Source organism: Schistocerca gregaria, chromosome 4 (genome assembly GCF_023897955.1).
Source record: "Schistocerca gregaria isolate iqSchGreg1 chromosome 4, iqSchGreg1.2, whole genome shotgun sequence".
NCBI lineage: Eukaryota > Metazoa > Arthropoda > Insecta > Orthoptera > Acrididae > Schistocerca > Schistocerca gregaria.
Window position 1 is genome coordinate 20,200,538 of NC_064923.1, and position 17,781 is coordinate 20,218,318.

The 17,781-nt window shown below is 50.5% G+C and overlaps 4 non-coding genes across 4 annotated transcripts; all 4 read left to right on the top strand.

Annotated features, from left to right (window-relative positions):
- The first annotated feature begins 1,425 nt into the window (after positions 1–1,425).
- On the top strand, positions 1,426–1,498 carry Trnak-cuu (transfer RNA lysine (anticodon CUU)). The gene has a single exon. It is a non-coding gene; the product is annotated as a tRNA-Lys (tRNA).
- Positions 1,499–2,922: 1,424 nt separating this feature from the next.
- Positions 2,923–2,995, top strand: Trnak-cuu (transfer RNA lysine (anticodon CUU)). Its single transcript has one exon. It is a non-coding gene; the product is annotated as a tRNA-Lys (tRNA).
- Positions 2,996–9,793: 6,798 nt separating this feature from the next.
- On the top strand, positions 9,794–9,866 carry Trnak-cuu (transfer RNA lysine (anticodon CUU)). The gene has a single exon. It is a non-coding gene; the product is annotated as a tRNA-Lys (tRNA).
- A 6,764-nt stretch (positions 9,867–16,630) lies between these two features.
- Positions 16,631–16,704, top strand: Trnak-cuu (transfer RNA lysine (anticodon CUU)). The gene has a single exon. It is a non-coding gene; the product is annotated as a tRNA-Lys (tRNA).
- Positions 16,705–17,781: the final 1,077 nt, after the last annotated feature.

A 17,781-nucleotide genomic window follows, 5' to 3' on the forward strand; every position in this document is an offset into this window, starting at 1 on the left:
CTTCCCTCTCCTCTCCTTATCCTGTGGGCACCCTCTCTCCCTTCTCTCCCTCCCTCCTTACCTCACCTCCCCCTCTCCCTGGGCTTCCGCACACCACCCCTCCCTCTCCCATTCTCTCCCCATTGGCATCAACCCCTCCCCCATTCCCTCCTACCCTCGCCCCTTCCCTCTGGCAGGTCCCCCGGCTTACTCGTGTGACAAGTACATCACCAACCGCCAGAGATTGTCACCGCAGTGCTTATGTGTTTTGTCGTCCCGCTAGTGCATCCGTGTCTCTTGTTCCGTGATCCATCGTTCACTTGTGCTACTTTGTATCTCTCCGTTATGTGCTGTGTGAATCACTTTTAACTTGACTGCTCCACAGTGAACAACTTCTGTTATTTTACTCTGTTGTGTCTACCGTTTTTTAACCTCGATGTCTCTGTGTGTCTATTACTGCTTGTACTATGTTCATGTCTGTGGACGAAGAGCGGCTTAGTTACACCGCTGCTGGCCTACCTATGTATAGGTTTCAAATAACAATAAAGAAAAAAAAAAGAAAAAGCGGTACAGCATAAGGTGGGACGAGGCAGTCTGAATTACATTTTATAGATGTATTTCTCACATATCTCAGAGCCTCTCGCGGTCGTCGTCGTCGTCGTCGTCGTCGTCGCTGCTTCTGCAGAAGTAGCAAATGGCCATCGTAGCAAATGCGGCGAGGGACGCCCTGCCTTCGATTCCGAATGCACAAAGTGTGTGGTCTTGTTTCCCAGACTATATTTGGTCGGTCTCGTAAGAGGTTGAATGTAACGAATGGGTGGGAAAGAGCAACGGGCAGCGGCTGTGTAGAACGAAAACACAAGTCATCAGGGGTGTGAGCGTTTCGAGATGAGTCGTGTACAAGTTGCACTTGGTCGTCAGTGACCGTGTGGCCTAATGGATCAGGCGTCGGACTTTGGATCTGAAGATTACAGGTTCGAATGTTGTCACGCTCGTGTTTTTCCAGCTCTGAAAAAGAAACATACCGTTCTAATGTAGCAATTGAGCAGTACGAAACCGTCTGAATTTTGCTGTTGACCATTTTCTGCTTGGAGATGCTCTTGAGCTTCAAACACACACAACAAGACCGGTGTTAACTAGCGAAATGGTCGGCAGAGTGCCGTCACCGCGAGTTTTCACTGGCACTTGCACATCTAAAACAACGTCGGAAAGTAACTCTTTCACCTTTTGAGGCACATCGAGTATGAGTGTTAATTTTTACGCCACTAGCTCTGCAGGTTGTCGTGCAATTCCTTTACCTCTCAGAAATGATTATGAAATAAAAGTGAAGTACGTGACGAATGGGCGTTATGAAAACATTAGGCAGCATGGAGAGATTCTGTATGGGACCACCCAACCGAAACGAGTACTGTGTGACGTGCTACCCGCCAGGTACTCACCGAGGCAGCCCGGCTAGCTCAGTCGGTAGAGCATGAGACTCTTAATCTCAGGGTCGTGGGTGCGAGTCCCACGCTGGGCGGAACGGAATTTTGTTCCGCTGCAGATGTAAATTACCGTTTTTTGATTAACGTGATTTAATGGATATAGCAACTTTAAACTTTGCCTACGTCTCTGTCAGTCGCAAGGAAACTGTATTTGAAGGTGAAGGTGATTTTGTAGACATGTGTGAAAGACATGTTCTGAAATGAAAGTGTTGTTGTTTGGAGAGCACATCGGTTACGTGTCAGATGTGTAGCCAAGCAGTAATGGGTCGCCATAGCTGCAAATATTAGTCGGTAATATGAAGTGTTGTCAGCTGAAGTCTGATGATCCAGACGACCATAAGAACGAAGTACGCAAATGTACCGCTAGGCCGCAAGTCTTTAGCTCAGTGGTAGAGCACTGGTCTAGTAAACCAAGGGTCGTGAGTTCCATCCTCAAAGGAGGTAGTCGACTTTTGGAAATCAGTTGCGCGTCGTGGCCGTATAGCAAACAGTATCTGTGATGACGAACAATTAGCGACAGGCCTTTTATTAAGAATTACTCTCAGATGTGATTAAGGCGAATGGCGCCTTTGCCAAAGCGGTACAGCATAAGGTGGGACGAGGCAGTCTGAATTACATTTTATAGATGTATTTCTCACATATCTCAGAGCCTCAAGCGGTCGTCGTCGTCGTCGTCGTCGTCGTCGCTGCTTCTGCAGAAGTAGCAAATGGCCATCGTAGCAAATGCGGCGAGGGACGCCCTGCCTTCGATTCCGAATGCACAAAGTGTGTGGTCTTGTTTCCCAGACTATATTTGGTCGGTCTCGTAAGAGGTTGAATGTAACGAATGGGTGGGAAAGAGCAACGGGCAGCGGCTGTGTAGAACGAAAACACAAATCATCAGGGGTGTGAGCGTTTCGAGATGAGTCGTGTACAAGTTGCACTTGGTCGTCAGTGACCGTGTGGCCTAATGGATCAGGCGTCGGACTTTGGATCTGAAGATTACAGGTTCGAATGTTGTCACGCTCGTGTTTTTCCAGCTCTGAAAAAGAAACATACCGTTCTAATGTAGCAATTGAGCAGTACGAAACCGTCTGAATTTTGCTGTTGACCATTTTCTGCTTGGAGATGCTCTTGAGCTTCAAACACACACAACAAGACCGGTGTTAACTAGCGAAATGGTCGGCAGAGTGCCGTCACCGCGAGTTTTCACTGGCACTTGCACATCTAAAACAACGTCGGAAAGTAACTCTTTCACCTTTTGAGGCACATCGAGTATGAGTGTTAATTTTTACGCCACTAGCTCTGCAGGTTGTCGTGCAATTCCTTTACCTCTCAGAAATGATTATGAAATAAAAGTGAAGTACGTGACGAATGGGCGTTATGAAAACATTAGGCAGCATGGAGAGATTCTGTATGGGACCACCCAACCGAAACGAGTACTGTGTGACGTGCTACCCGCCAGGCACTCACCGAGGCAGCCCGGCTAGCTCAGTCGGTAGAGCATGAGACTCTTAATCTCAGGGTCGTGGGTGCGAGTCCCACGCTGGGCGGAACGGAATTTTGTTCCGCTGCAGATGTAAATTACCGTTTTTTGATTAACGTGATTTAATGGATATAGCAACTTTAAACTTTGCCTACGTCTCTGTCAGTCGCAAGGAAACTGTATTTGAAGGTGAAGGTGATTTTGTAGACATGTGTGAAAGACATGTTCTGAAATGAAAGTGTTGTTGTTTGGAGAGCACATCGGTTACGTGTCAGATGTGTAGCCAAGCAGTAATGGGTCGCCATAGCTGCAAATATTAGTCGGTAATATGAAGTGTTGTCAGCTGAAGCCTGATGATCCAGACGACCATAAGAACGAAGTACGCAAATGTACCGCTAGGCCGCAAGTCTTTAGCTCAGTGGTAGAGCACTGGTCTAGTAAACCAAGGGTCGTGAGTTCCATCCTCAAAGGAGGTAGTCGACTTTTGGAAATCAGTTGCGCGTCGTGGCCGTATAGCAAACAGTATCTGTGATGACGAACAATTAGCGACAGGCCTTTTATTAAGAATTACTCTCAGATGTGATTAAGTCGGATGGCGCCTTTGCCAAAGCGGTACAGCATAAGGTGGGACGAGGCAGTCTGAATTACATTTTATAGATGTATTTCTCACATATCTCAGAGCCTCAAGCGGTCGCCGTCGTCGTCGTCGTCGTCGCCGCTTCTGCAGAAGTAGCAAATGGCCATCGTAGCAAATGCGGCAAGGGACACCCTGCCTTCGATTCCGAATTCACAAAGTGTGTGGTCTTGTTTCTCAGTCTATATTTGATCGGTCTCGTAAGAGGTTGAATGTAACGAATGGGTGGGAAAGAGCAAGGGGCAGCGACTGTGTAGAACGAAAACACAAATCATCAGGGGTGTGAGCGTTTCGAGATGAGTCGTATACAAGTTGCACTTGGTCGTCAGTGACCGTGTGGCCTAATGGATAGGCCGCGCCTCTTTAGCTCAGTGGTAGAGCACTGGTGTAGTAAACCAGGGGTCGTAAGTTCCATCCTCAAAGGAGGAAGACGAATTTCATTCTCGCTTCGCGCGTCGGGCGACTAGGTTGTGCTCTTAGTTCCGCCTCTACCGTAGCGCAGCGTGTTTTCCTCCTGTCAGTTTAGTGCCGTGTTGGTCTCCGTGCGCGTCGCATCGCTGGTTGTCGGCTGGTGTTTGGTGTTCGTGCGGCCCTTCCTGTCGCGGCGTCGTCTCTCGCCGTGATGTCCACCATGGTTCCCACGAAAGTTCCGCGTACAGGTACAGTCAGCTTTACCTTTGACAAATCCACGCGTCACGTCCAGCCCGGTTCTTTGGAGATACATGACTGGTTAGTCGATACAGTTAAGGTCACTACTGATCAGGTGCATACCGCATATTTCGACAGCGAATTATATGTGTTTTTTGTTAAGTTTCTTGACCCGCTCCAGGTTGATAGGCTACTTTCTCGTCATGGTTCTCAGGTACCCTTTACGCACCGTGATGGTTCCACTAGTATGGTTCTCTTGGCAAATGCAGAAGTGATATATACGAATGTTCGGGTATTTAACCTTCCGCCCGAGGTTGACGACTGTTTTCTGAAGTCCGTTTTGCTTCCTTATGGGGACGTACGCCATATTCGAAAAGAACGCTGGTCTGCTCAGCACCGCTTACAGGTATATAGTGGTATTCGGTCGGTGGAAATGGTGGTCAAAAAACCTATTCCTTCTCACCTACAGGTATGTGGTTATAGGGTCCATATCACGTACAGTGGCCAGGAAGGAACATGTTATTATTGTAATGAAACTGGTCATTTCCGTACTAATTGTCCGCTGCGTGTGGTGGTATTAAAACCTACATACGAACAGCGTAAAAAATTGACTTTAGCTTATCTTCTCACGCAAGGATCTCGGACTGAATCGCTCATTGTTACTGAGGGACGCAGTGATCCGTTGCCCGACAACGGCCGTGATTTTCCCCCGTTGTCCTTGAGTAGGGATGTTGCTGCCCTTAATTCCGATGTGCCCGCGCTGATTTCTCACAACAAGCGTCGGCGAACACAGGATGATGCGGCTGATGAATCTTCCTTATTGGCTCGCCCTTCCGATGGGCCTCCGGTAAAGGACTCTGTTTCTCAGTCGGAAATCGTGGATGAGGACGCCACAGGTGCTATCACGCCTTTGCAGAAGCTCCCTGACACCTTATCTGACGTTGTTCCTGCTGCCGCGGCAGCCTCTTCGGAGACGCCCGTGACGGAACCTGCTTCTGGTTGCCACGTGTCTTCTCCGGTTCTCTCTGACACTTCTCCTATTGACTCTGTTTCGTATCCCCCTTCTGGAATTTCTGTCGCCCCCTCTGGGTCACAGCCTCCTCCCATCAAACAACTGATTGATTCTCCAGAGCCAGTGGATCCCGTTGTTATTCACCAACTGTCCCACCGTGAACCCATGTCTGCGAACGAGTGGGATGTAGAGGCCTCTCTTCCGCAATCTGACACGGAATGTCTACATGGTGCTCCCACGCAGCCGAACGCTGCAGCGTCGGCACCGCGGAGCCGCAGTCGAATCCGTAAACAGCCACAGAGAGCCGCGTCACGGCCGAAGAAAAAGCAGTGGGAAGATGAGGGTTCTGTTTAGTAGTTTTTCTCTCTGTGGTTCAGCGCTTGTTTCTGGTATGATTACTTGTATGTTGCTCCGTCAGCTGACGGCTCTCTACCGATCTTTGTTCTTCTTTCTGGGTTGAAGTTCCATGCAAGCATATACATTTCTTACTCTGAATATTAACAGAATATGTTCTGAGCTTCTGCTCGCCGCTTTGCGACAGTTTGTCTATCAGTCTGGGGCAGATGTTGTTTTTTTTACAGGAAGTCCTATTCGACCAGTTTTCCATTCCTGGGTTCTCGACGTTTTTTAATGTCGCTTCCGAACTTTCTACGGGCACTGCCTTGTTTTATAGAGAAGGCATTCCGTTGATGAATTTCGAAGTACTCGACAGTGGAAGGGGGATCGGGTGCACGTTTTATGATCTCAGTTTACTCCTTCTTTATGCCCCTTCTGGTTCGGGTTGTACTACCGCACGTTCGAGTTTCTATAAAGAAGAAGTCATTTACCTGCTTCGTAAATCCCCGACAAAGATAATTTTAGGTGGGGACTTCAATTGTGTTCTACGGCCGGTAGATCAGTCTCCTAATTTTAATTTCAGTAAAGAACTCGACGACCTTGTGCGCTCCTTGCACCTGCATGACGTGTGGGTTTCTCGCTATCCTACACTTGTGCGACATACCTACTTTACTCCCACGTCTAGCAGTCGCCTCGAGCGCTTTTACCTTTCCGATTCCTTGTGTGGGCAACTTCTGGCTGTTGATGTGATACCAGCCTGTTTCACTGATCATTGCGCTGTAGCCGTTACGTTTAATTACGAGCGACAACCGGTAAAATTGTTTCGTCCTCCTTGGATGCTCAATATCGCGTATTTGCAAGATACCTCCCTTGGTATCGTCCTGGAGGACATTTGGACTCGTTGTTCTCGTACTATGGACCGGTACCCGTCTATCGTGTCATGGTGGACACTGTATGCAAAACCACACATCCGTAGGGCTCTCATGCGTTTTGGGGCTGCGAAGGTGGCAGAAGATCGACGAACGCAAGAATTTTACTATTCTGTCTTACGTCAACTGTACGATAGTGCTACGCATGCTCCCCTACGGGTTACTGATATACAGCGCATCAAAGCCAAATTGCTGCAGCTCAAACGCATTCAAATGGAGGGCCTGCGGACGAGGTCTCAACCACGTTCCCTTCTACAAGAGGAACTGACGTCACTCTACCATCTAGTCCGTTTACGGTTGCGCCAGAAACGTGGGTGCCTTGCCTCCCTCACAACCGCTGACGGCCGCGTTTTCACCTCTCACCGTGACATTTCTGACTTCGTTTACACCTATTTTACTGATCTGTACGATACTCATGTCCCGGCGGAAACCTCTCTTGACGACTTTACCTCCTTGCTGCCTCGCGTCGTCACTCCTCAATTAAACGACGCCTTTCTGCGTCCCTTTCAGAAGGATGACATATATGATGTTGTTGCAGGATCGCAGTCCCGCAAGTCGCCTGGATTAGATGGTATTCCTAAGGAGTTCTATGTTCAATTTTGGCCGCTCATTGGTGACACCTTAACGTCAATGGTAAATGAAGTGATGCGGGGAGTCTCACTTCCTGCTCCTTTTCAGGAAGGCAGAATGGTCCTCCTCCCGAAATCCACAGGTCGACCTGCAATTGATTCCCTCCGTCCCATTACTCTCCTTAACTTTGATTATAAACTTGTCGCTCGAGCAATTAATATCCGTCTCTCTAAGCTGCTCGATACCATTATTGCCGCCCACCAAAGCTGTGTGCCTGGACGCACGATACTGACTTCCGTTCTCGAATGTCGCGATGTAATCTCGGTGGCGGCTGCCGCTAATATCCCAGGGGCTTTGCTTTTTCTTGATTTCCAAAAAGCGTTGGATCGCGTCAGCCATGATTTTTTATCGAGAGTGCTCACCGCTGTCGGCTTTAATAATGATGCTCGACAAGTCTTAACTAATCTTTTTACCGGTATCAGTGTCTCGGTGATTGTGAACGGTCACCCTACCCCCCCGGATATCGATCAGACGGGGGTTACCCCAGGGAAGCCCCTTATCCATGTCACTTTTTGTTCTATCCTTAGAGACCTTACTTCGCCATCTCACCATGCAATTACGTGGCTGGAATATATTGGGGGAAATTTTTGCAGTCCGTGCATACGCCGATGACGTCATGGTTTTAGTACGACATGCCGAGGACATACCGCGGCTTAAGGATACCTTGGATTCATTTTGTGGTCTTGCTGGTGCTCGCATTAATGATCGCAAATGCACGTTCCTGCCGTTGAGAGGCTTTGATCATGTCGTCATTCCTTGGGCGACGGTTGTCGATCGCCATAAGACCTTGGGGATCATAGTGGATCGTAATCCGATCAAAATGGCGGCACTAAATTGGCGTGAGGTTACGAGTCGTGTTCACGGGGCGATCCTTGAACATGACCGCCGTTCCCTTAGCCTCATTCACAAGGCACGGGTTTTAGAGACCTATGTCTTCAGTAAAATATACTACGTTGCGCAGGTCTTCCCGCTTCCCGCGATGATGGCCCGCAGGCTGAAACAGCTGTCTAGTCGATTTCTGTGGCGCCGCCATGTCTTCCGTGTCCGGTATGAAGTTGTGGCCAGGCCTCGGAAGCTTGGAGGATTGGGTCTTTCAGATATCAAAGTGAAGACGTCCATCTTATTTGCCCGCCGCAATGTTTTAACCTGTACGCGGGCTCCGCATTCAGTCACCTCTCGTTTACTTTCCCGCCTCCGGCCGGCCAGTCTGACCCCTCCTGTTGATGTTGGACGGATTAATCCTAAATTGCGGCACATTCGTGAATACTTTGTACTTGTCGGTATTCTGGGTGCTGATATACTTTCTATGACGCATATTACTACCAACATGCTACAAATCCGTTTGGGTACAGCATGTTTCCCTTCTTCTGTTGAACTTGCTTCCCCGTCAACGTCATGGAAAACGGTCTGGTCTCATCTTAGTCTTCCCATTTTGCCGATGGAGATTGTTTCAACGTGGTATAAGGTCATTTACCGTCTGATACCTACTGGTGATCGTCTTTTTCGTATTGGCCTTCGTCCGACTGATCAGTGTGAGGAATGTCATCAAACTGACACCTTACTTCACAGGCTAGTTGCTTGCGGACGGGATCATTGGCTCTGGGTCCGCCGTCAATTAGCTTTTCTTACTAGAGGGCCTGAAACCGCATTCCCAGACGACATCTTCTTACATCCGGACATCTCTTATTTTCCTCAGACGAAAACGAACACGATTGTCTGGCTCATGGGTTACTATGTCCACTACGTCATTGAAGGCGGTAATGACCCAGATCCCCGCGTTTTTCACCATTATTTGTCAACTGCGCATTGGAAATGGCAGCGGTTACCACAATACCGAACGCTTTTTGCGAATATGCTTTTTCTTGTGTTTAACCGTCAAGGTGTTGGATAAGTTCCCCTGTGATTCCTGTTTCTTCCCTGAGCTTGAGTCCCCTCCCTTGTTCTATTTTTTCGTAATTTTTTTTTCTCTTTTGCAAGTATATATATACACCCAAAATTCATACGGGTGGGATGACGGGTTGGTCTTCCCCTTCAGAAGAAATGTTTCATTTGTGCTTCAACTAATTTGTTGATTTTCATTTTGCAGCTAATATTAAATGATGATTTGACTATGGTTTTCTGAATTCTCGTGAAATATACCAAGTCAATCTGATAATAAAAAAAAAATGGATAAGGCGTCGGACTTCGGATCCGAAGATTACAGGTTCGAATGTTGTCACGCTCGTGTTTTTCCAGTTCTGAAAAAGAAACATACCGTTTTAATGTAGCAATTGAGCAGTACGAAACCGTCTGAATGTTGCTGTTTACCATTTTCTGCTTGGAGATGCTCTTGAGCTTGAAACACACACAACAAGACCGGTGTTAACTAGCGAAATGGTCGGCAGAGTGCCGTCACCGCGGGTTTTCACTGGCACTTGCACATCTAAAACAACGTCGGAGAGTAACTCGTTCGCCTTTAGAGTCACATCAAGTATGAGTGTTAATTTTGACGAAACTAGCTCTGCAGGTTGTCGTGCAATTCCTTTACCTCTCAGAAATGATTATGAAATAAAAGTGAAGTACGTGACGAGTGTAACGTTAGGAAAACATTAGGCAGCATGGAGAGATTCTGTATGGGACCACCCAACCCAAACGAGTACTGTGTGACGTGCTACCCGCCAGGCATTCACCGAGGCAGCCCGGCTAGCTCAGTCGGTAGAGCATGAGACTCTTAATCTCAGGGTCGTGGGTTCGAGCCCCACGCTGGGCGGAACGGAATTTTGTTCCGCTGCAGATGTAAATTACCGTTTTTTGATTAACGTGATTTAATGGAAATAGCAACTTTAAACTTTGCCTACGTCTCTGTCAGTCGCAAGGAAACTGTATTTGAAGGTGAAGGTGATTTTGTAGACATGTGTGAAAGACATGTTCTGAAATGCAAGTGTTGTTGTTTGGAGAGCACATCGGTTATGTGTCAGATGTGTAGAAAAGCAGTAATGGGTCGCCATAGCTGCAAATATTAGTCGGTAATATGAAGTGTTGTCAGCTGAAGTCTGATGATCCAGACGACCGTAAGGACGAAGTACGCTAAAGTACCGCTTGGCCGCGCTTCTTTAGCTCAGTGGTAGTGCACTGGTCTAGTAAACCAAGGGTCGTGAGTTCCATCCTCAAAGGAGGACGTCGAATTTTGGAAATCAGTTGCGCGTCGTGGCCGTATAGCAAACAGTGTCTGTGATGACGAACAATTAGCGACAGGCCTTTTATTAACAATTACTCTCAGATGTGATTAAGGCGAATTGCGCAGATAAAGCCTTTGCCAAAGCGGTACAGCATATTTCTTCATCGGAACTAGAGAGAGTTGCGCACTTCGAGGATTGATTTCCGCAATCGTCGAAGCGATAGATTTAGCAGCAGCAGTTTCGGCAGCGCAGGCACCAGTGTCAGCAGCAGCAGCAGCAGCAGCAGCAGCAGCCGCCGCCCCCGCAGCGCGACTCCTGTCGCCGGTGCAGCCCTTCCTGCTCGCCGTTCTCGTCGCCGGCTGACGCAGTTTGCCCCGTTCGTCGTCATCGCCACCGCCTCCGCCAGCCCGCCGCCGAGCCCGTCCTCCTCCGCCGCCGCAGCAGCAGGGCGGGGCCCCGGACCCCGCTCCCCGCCGTCGCAGCAGCAGCCGCCGCCGCCGCCTTCGCCTTCCTGGACTTGTGCAGTGTAGTGTAGTGTTCGTCTTCATCTTCGTCTTCGTTGTCTGTCATCCTTAGTGTTTCTTTTCCCTCATCCCGTTCAGTTGTTTCATTTCACCATGACCACCCCTACCACCACCGCCTCTATCACAGCCATAACTTACACCTCCCCCTCAGCAGCTACCACCACCATAACTTGGTGTGCTCAAACACCCCCCGCCCCCTACATCCCACCCCTCCTCACCCTTCCCTCCCCAGCTCCCTTTGTCACTCCTTCTCCCCCAACCACCTCACTTGACCCCTTCCCTCCACTCCCCCACGCCACTTCATCCGCTCATGCAGCCCCCGCCAGGGTTGTGGCTCGGAGAGCCACCACCCCTGCCGCACCTTCAGCAGCACCAGCACCAGCACCAGCACCTGCGCCCGCACCTGCATCATCTGCAGCACCGGCCCCAGCTCCACTGCCGGTACCTGTCTCCCCCCACCATCTCCCGGTTGCTCCAGTACCCCGCCCCTCTTCCCATCCTGTAAAACGTCCAAGTGGCACCCCTGCCCACTCCACTCCCAAGAAATCGCAGCCCCTTCCCCCTCCTCCCCCCAAAGATGCCATGGAAGACTCCCCGCCCGCCCCTTCTACTGTTTCCTCTACCACCCCCTCCTACAGTTACCTCCTTTCCCATGCGGATCCCTCTCTCCTGGAGGCCCGCAACCTCACCTTGCTCCTCTGCCAACACTTTCCTGGCGCCCCTATCTCCCTTCTCACCCCCCGTAGGGACTCCGTCCTTATCACCTCCTATAGCCCCACCCTCCACACCGACATCCTATCCCGCATCTCCATTACCTGCTTCGGCCCCAATGCCTCTCTCGCTTCTGCTCCTTCCCCTTCCTCCTCCCGTCAACCCCAACCCCCGCGACGCCTGCCAACCCTCACCGCCGTGATCACTCGGCTTAGTCCGACGATCGCGGAGGAGGAGGTGTTGGCAGAGCTTAAGGCGCATCCCTACCTCGATGTTCGTGCCGTTCGCCGGATCCACAACCCTGCTGGCCCCACCTGCTTTATGCGGGTTTTTTCTGAGCACGCTCCTTCAATCGACCTTCTCCTTAAGGAGGGTGCCCTCCTCTTCAACCGCCGCTACAAGGTCGACCCTTCCCGCTCCCCTCCCCAGTCCATCCGATGCCAGACGTGCCTGCGCTATAATGCACACCTAACATCTGAGTGCCGCGAGGCCCCTGTCTGCCCGCACTGCAAGCAAGCGCACTTCCTCCGGCAGTGCCCCAAACTTCAGTCTCCTCCATCCTGCAACACCTGTAACCTCCCTCACCCCACATACTCCCAGAAATGCAAGGCTCGACCAGCCCCTTCCACTCCTGAACTCACCGTTCCTGTCTGCCCTCTGGATGACCCTACCCCCCCTGGTAACTCCCTTCGCCCCCCCCCACCTCTGAGGACATCATCCACTTTGTCACCATTGTCCTCCAAAACGTCCATCCTTTTCAGCGCCCCCACACCCTCCAGCAGATATCCCTCGCCACACGCTCCGTGTTCCATCTCAATACCTATGCCACCTACTCCCATAACCAGGCCCACTTCACCTTCTCCCGTCTTGACACCCTCATCTAAATTCCCATCATAGCGCGACAGCACCGTATCTTGTTCAATAACATCCGCTCCCTTCCTGTCAACAAGAACCTCCTTCTGCATACCCTCACGACCCACTGCGTGGATGCCTTCCTCCTGAACGAAACCTTTCTCCAGCCCCACATCACCGTCCACACCTCCCCCTACCTCCTTCATCGCTCCGACAATCCCCTCCCGATAGCGCGTGGTGGAGTCGCCATTGGCCACCACCGCCAGATCCCTGTTCGGCTCCAACCCCTCCTTCCTGATCCCACAGAACATCTGATCCTCAGCCTCTACTTCCCCGGCCTCACCATTACCTGTGCCACCATTTATGTCCGCTCCACTGCCCCTATTCCTTTCGACTTCCTTTCTCACATCGACCGTACCTTCTCCTCCTACGTGATTGCCGCCGACCTTAACATCCATAGTCGCTCCGCTGCCCAGCTATGGTGGTGGCATCGGTTCCTCGCCACCCTCCAAAGAGATGTCCTTCCTCTTCCCCAACACACCCGCCCTGAATCCAATACCACTCCCGATGTTGTCCTGGCCTCCCCCAAACTCCTTGGCCGCATAGTGGTGGACGTCCTTGATCCTATTGGCAGTGACCATCTCCCTGTCCTCCTTACCATATCTGACTGTCGTCGCCCCGATCCCGACCCTTGCCTTGACCCACGCAGCAAGTATGTCAATGATTACTCCCGTGACGACTGGAATGCCTACCGGGATACCCTTATGGCCCGAGTCGATAGCCACCCCCTCACCTACCACCAACCTGATGACATCACCCATGCCGCGTCCTTTCTCCAGCAGACCTTGTCTGAGGCCGTGGGGGCCCACACCCCTACCGTCGCTATTCACCCGCACCGTCCCACTTTACCCCCACAGGCCGTTCTCCTATTTCGAGAATCCCGTCGTCTTTACCGTGCCCTCCTTCACACGCGTGACCGGGACACACTACGACGCCACCGGCAACTCCAGAGACACATCCGGAACTTGCTCGCGGCTAAGAAACGCCGGGACTGGCGACAGACATGCACCCGTCTTAATGCTACCTTACCTCTTAACTCGTCCAAGTACTGGTCTGCCTTCTGCCGCATTACCGGATCTAAACCTCCCCCCCTTACTATCCTCCATAATGACCGTCCCTTTCCTGACAACCTTAGTAAGGCCAACCATTTTGCCTCCTACCTCACGGATATCTTTACCGTCCCTGACGATCCCCATTTCGATTATTCCCTCTTCCCCGATGTCCGCGATCGAACTGACACCTCTGAACCTCCACACGCTCCTGGCTTCCAATACTTGGACAATATTACACACACCGAACTCAATACCCCTATCACTACTCAAGACATCCTAGCTATACTCCGCACCAAACGCAACACCGCTCCTGGTCACGACCGTGTTACTTACCGTCACGTCCGTGAAGCTCCCGCCTCCTTCCTCTCCACCCTGGCCAGACTGTACACTGTGGTCTTGTCCACCGGCTTCTACCCCGACCTGTGGAAAACCTCCCGGATCCTAATGTTCCTCAAAACTGATAAACCACCTTCCGCTGTCTCCTCCTACCGTCCTATAAGCCTTACCTCGGTCTTCAGCAAGGTCCTGGAATCCATTCTTACCTGCCGCATCCACCAGCCCCTCCACCAGCACCGCTTCCTTCCCTCCACCCAATGTGGCTTTCGGCCATCGTTCTCTGCCGATGACCTTCTCCTTCACCTCACTCACCTCCTCTCAGAACAACTCAACTCCCGTCACTCTGCCATCTTCCTCTCCCTCGACCTTGAACACGCTTATGACCGTGTATGGCATTCTGGTCTCCTCTTCAAGCTCCAAACTTTTGCCCTTCCTATAAACTACGTCTGTCTGGTCGCCTCCTTCATTTCCCACCGTCCTTCCTATGTCACCATCCACAACACGGTTTCCTACACCTTCTACCCCTCTGCCGGTGTGCCCCAAGCCTCCGTCCTTTCCCCTCTTCTTTACATTCTTTATATGGCGGACATGCCTCCGAATGCACCCCCCTACACCTTCTCCAGTACGCCGATGACACCGCCTTCCTAGCCCTCGCCCCCACCCTGCAACGCTCCCAGCACCTTCTCCAATCCCATCTTAACCGGTTCACCTCTTGGTGTAACCAGTGGTTGCTCAAGGTCAATCCTTCCAAGACCCAGGCAATCATCGTAGGCAAAACCACCCCTTCCTTCCATCTCCTTGATTTCTATCTTACCATTTATGGCCGTCCTATTAACCTCACCCCCACCCTCAAGTACCTTGGCGTCACCCTTGATCGTCGCCTCTCCTGGACCCCTCATCTCCGGACAATCCAAGCCAAGGCACGCTCCCGACTCCGCCTCCTCAAGCTCCTCTCTGGCCGCACATGGGGTCTGGACCCGTCCACCGTACTCCACACCTATAAATCCCTCATCCGTCCTATCCTTTGTTATGCCCATCCCGCCTCGATCTCCGCCCCTCCTACCTTTTACCAATCCCTTCAAATCCTTGAACGCCATGCACTCCGCCACGCCTATCGCATCCGCCTTCCTTCCCCCACGCGGATCCTCTATGACCTCATCCCCTTCCCACACCTCCTCCTCTTCCTCGAACGGATACGGATCCTCTACACCTCCCGCAAGCTTGATCCTCCCCACCCGCTTGTCTCTCCCATCCTCTCCCACCCCAACCCGCTGCCGCACCTGTACTCCTGTATCCCACCTGCTCTCCATCTTCACACTCTCCACACCCTCTCCCAAGGTGGCTTCCGCCAACTCCCCCTCCCAGATGATGCCCTCCTCCTCTCCATCTACCCCTCCTACCAACTTTGAGCCTTGCCTTCCCTCTCCTCTCCTTATCCTGTGGGCAACCTCTCTCCCTTCTCTCCCTCCCTCCTTCCCTCCCCTCCACCTCTGCCTGGGCTTCGGCACACCACCCCTCCCTCTCCCATCCTCTCCCCATTGGCATCAACCCCTCCCTCATTCCCTCCTACCCTCGCCCCTTCCCTCTGGCAGGTCCCCGGCCTTACTCGTGTGACAAGTACATCACCGACTGCCAGAGATTGTCACCGCAGTGCTTATGTGTCTTGCCGTCCTGCTAGTGCATCCGTGTCCCTTGTTCCGTGCTCCATCGTTCACGTGTGCTACTTTGTATCTCTCCGTTATGTGCATTGTGAATCACTTTTAACTTGACTGCTCCACAGTGAACGGCTTCTGTTATTTTACTCTGTTTTGCCTATTGTTTTTTAACTTCCATGTCTCTGTGTCCCTATTACTGCTTGTACTATGTTCATGTCTGTGGACGAAGAGCGGCTTAGTTACGCCGCTGCTGGCCTACCTATGTATAGGTTTAAAATAACAATAAAGAAAATAAAAGGTACAGCATAAGGTGGGACGACGCAGTCTGAATTACATATAATATATGTATTTCTCACATACGTCAGAGCCGCTCGCGGTCGTCGTCGTTGTCGCCGCTTCTGCAGAAGTAGCAAATGGCCATCGTAGCACATGCGGCGGAGGACGCCCTGCCTTCGATTCCGAATGCACAAAGTGTGTGGTCTTGTTTCCCAGACTACATTAGGTCGGACACGTAAGAGGTTGAATGTAACGAATGGGTGGGAAAGAGCAAGGGGCAGTGGCTGTGTAGAACGAAAACACAAATCCTCAGTAGTGTGAGCGTTTCGAGATGATTCGTATACAAGTTATACTTGGTCGTCAGAAACCGTGTGGCCTAATGGCTAAGGCGTCGGACTGCGTATCTGAAGATTACAGGTTCGAATCCTGTCACGCTCGTGTTTTTCCAGTTCTGAAAAAGAAACATACCGTTTTAATGTAGCAATTGAGCAGTACGAAATCGTCTGAATGTTGCTGTTGACCATTTTCTGCTTGGAGATGCTCTTGAGCTTGAAACACACACAACAAGACCGGTGTTAACTAGCGAAATGGTTATCAGAGTGCCGTCACCGCGAGTTTTCACTGGCACTTGCACATCAAAAACAACGTCGGAAAGTAACTCGTTCGCCTTTTGAGTCACATCAAGTATGTGTGTTAATTTTGACGCCACTAGCTCTGCAGGTTGTCATGCAATTTCTTTACCTCTCAGAAATGATTATGAAATAAAGAGAAGTACGTGACGTGTGTGACGTTAGAAAAACATTAGGCAGCATGGAGAGATTCTGTATGGGACCACCCAACCAAAACGAGTACTGTGTGACGTTCTACCCGGCATGTATTCACCGAGGCAGCCCGGATAGCTCAGTCGGTAGAGCATGAGACTCTTAATCTCAGGGTTGTGGGTTCGAGCCCCACGCTGGGACAAACGGGAATTTGTTCCGCTGCTGATGTAAATTACCGTTTTTCTGATTAACGTGATGTAATGGAAATAGCAACTTTAAACTTTGCCTACGTCTCTGTCAGTCGCAAGGAAACTGTATTTGAAGGTGAAGGTGATTTTGTAGACATGTGTGAAAGACATGTTCTGAAATGCAAGTGTTGTTGTTTGGAGAGCACATCGGTTACGTGTCAGATGTGTAGCCAAGCAGTAATGGGTCGCCATAGCTACAAATATTAGTAGGTAATATGAAGTGTTGTCAGCTGAAGTCTGATGATCCAGACGACCGTAAGGACGAAGTACGCAAGAGTACCGCTAGGCCGCTCCTCTTTAGCTCAGTGACAGTTCCGCTTCAGACGCCGTGCAGTGTGGACGTGCCTAGTCTTCCGCTCCGCCGTAGCGTTACGTATAGTGGGATATCGTTTGGTTATGTGTAGTGTTGTACCTTTTGTGAGTTTTTCTCCGTCTTTGTTTCGTTCCTTGTGTTACTTTCTGTGTGTATTTCAGTGTTTTTTTGTGTAGCGGTTTATACCGCGTAGTTTTTGAATATGTCGTCTCAGGTTATTCCTCGTCAGGCTACAGTTAATTTTGCTTTTGACAAGTCCACCCGCCATGTGGAACCTAGTTGCCTTGAGATTCATGATTGGTTAGTAGATACCTTTTTCATTCATTCCGATCAGGTGCACACTGCTTATTTTGATACAGAACTCTATGTTTTCTTTGTTAAATTTATTGGACCCCCTTCAGGTTGATAAAATTATTTCCAAATTTGGTCATCAGGTTCTCTTTCGGCATCGGGATGGTTCTGTCAGTACCGTACTGCTTTCAAATGCTTCCATTACGTACACCAGTGTTCGTGTTTACAACCTTCCGCCGGAGGTTGATAATGTGTATCTTAGGGAGGGTTTACTCACGTATGGTGATGTTAAGAGTATTCGCCTTGAACGCTGATCCAGCCAACATCGCCTGCAGTGTTACAGTGGCATTCGTTCCGTCGAAATGCACGTGAAGCAGAATATTCCCTCGCACCTGCAGATCGTTGGATATCGTGTCCATGTAACATA